Source organism: Apium graveolens, chromosome 5 (assembly GCF_009905375.1).
Source record: "Apium graveolens cultivar Ventura chromosome 5, ASM990537v1, whole genome shotgun sequence".
Lineage (NCBI taxonomy): Eukaryota > Viridiplantae > Streptophyta > Magnoliopsida > Apiales > Apiaceae > Apium > Apium graveolens.
Genome location: NC_133651.1, coordinates 180,489,295 through 180,491,182, shown reverse-complemented (window position 1 = coordinate 180,491,182; position 1,888 = coordinate 180,489,295). Strand labels below are relative to the sequence as shown.

Below are 1,888 nucleotides of genomic sequence, written 5' to 3'. Positions count from 1 at the left end.
TGGGGAAGCAATTCAAAATTTAAAATTGAAAAAGGTATCTTCCTATACAGAGTGGCCCGAGATTCAGGTATAAGTGCATTCATAGTGATAAATGTTCAATGTGAATCTCAAGTTATGAATTTCAAAGGTATGCATACAGAACATAAATTCATTACAAACAGCTAAGCAAAATTTTTACTCACAGAAATAAATACAAAGAACTGAAAGTTCACGCCTCGCTTCCACACTCTGTATGTAATTTGTAGGCCTATTTGCCTTCCATATATGGAGAAAAAATCTCAACTCACAAAAAGAGAAGACAACAAACTTAAAGAATGCAGCAGTGGCAAATGCGTTATATAATTGTTCTGCATACATGAAGAAGTGACGATTATGGAGAACACAAGTAGTGAGAAATAGTTTTTTAAAAATAATATAATTTGGTCAATGCCAAAGACAGAGAATAAGTTTTATTCTAATTACCAACTGTGATTCCTGCAGTCAGATGTAAAAGACAAAGGTATGCATCCATGATAGCCTGTTGTCCAATTGTGAAACTTGAAACTTTGACAGCTCCCTGACAGTAGGATGGAATATCCGTCAGCTAGTATATAACGAAACTGCAGATATCCATAAAATAAGAACGGTACAAGTGTCTCAAAACAACAAAACTGCAGTAGCTGATCACTGGCACAAATTGAGAATCCTACAGAAGCAACATATAGGATCGAGATGGAACCCTTACAGATTGCGTGTTGCTATGTTTCCTTTGCTGAATTAACAGGAGAACTTGAAGGATAGAGATCTAATATATGGCAGACGATTAAGGAAAATCAACCATTCTCTATCTATCAATACATAATGTTTGATCAAGTAATGTTAGAGAAGGATACAAAAGTGACCATCAGGTTGTAATTAAATGCTTTGTCAAAAAACATCTCAGTGTTTACAGAAGTTGCATTCAATTGCATGGGCGGCAAACAATCTCCATTGTCATCCATCAAAAATCTTACTATTGCAGCTTCATCTAAACAAAGTAAAGGCACATGATAAAATGAATAACATTGTAGGCCACTACACCCAGCCGGAAATTATTTTCACACAAATTTTGAGCAATTATGCCATTAAAAAGATTTTTTTTATAAATTGCAAAATTTTTAGGATCCTAAATATAACTTACCATTGGGGCATAGTGCAATGGAAGACATAATACTTTGCATTATTTATATTATAATTTCTGAAACTGAAAAAGTAAATAACATTGAGAGTTTACGCTCCATGGAAAAGGACGTACTACTTTGCATGGACGGGACACGTGATATCCGAGCCCTTACTGTGATGTTACAATGTTTCTCTATGTCGATCACATGTGCTACAACAAAAATGAATAAGTTAGTAATTAGTATGGACTCTAGCCAATACAGAGTTAGAAAAAAATTGCAAATAACGAAGTAGATATCACACAGAGTTTTCTGTTCCAAATCTTGACCCATTGAAACTCTTGAAAATCCTGGGATGTGAGAAGTCCAAACTGTTTCAAGGCATAGCACGTCATGTAAGTTAAAAAATTTCAAAACTCCAGTCGAACACCCCCCCCCCCAACTCAAAAAACAATTATAAGAACAAAGTGTTCTTAGGATGGTCACCTCAAAAAATCAAACATGAATAATTAACTAAAAAATTAAACAACTTAAAATTAACCTCAACAATCTTAGAGAAATCTTACTTGTCAGTTCCATGATTCCGGATTTGCTCCAGTAATATATCATCTTTCTGAGACACAAACATTATACACCAAATCAAAATCGAGTCCAAGTACAAAGGTCCGGTAAAAAAATAAATTTAAAATAATTAGGGTATAACAAGTAAATGAAACCCCCAATTTAAGAAATTAGGGTTTTGATTTTAA

At 33.9% G+C, this 1,888-nt stretch overlaps 1 long non-coding RNA gene across 1 annotated transcript; it reads right to left on the bottom strand.

The window, feature by feature from the left end:
- Positions 1 to 319: 319 nt before the first annotated feature.
- On the bottom strand, positions 320 to 988 carry LOC141724959 (uncharacterized). The gene is made up of 4 exons (XR_012576950.1): positions 873 to 988; positions 725 to 784; positions 463 to 556; positions 320 to 347 (listed from the first exon to the last, which is right to left on the bottom strand). It is a non-coding gene; the product is annotated as an uncharacterized LOC141724959 (long non-coding RNA).
- Between the last annotated feature and the right edge of the window lie 900 nt (positions 989 to 1,888).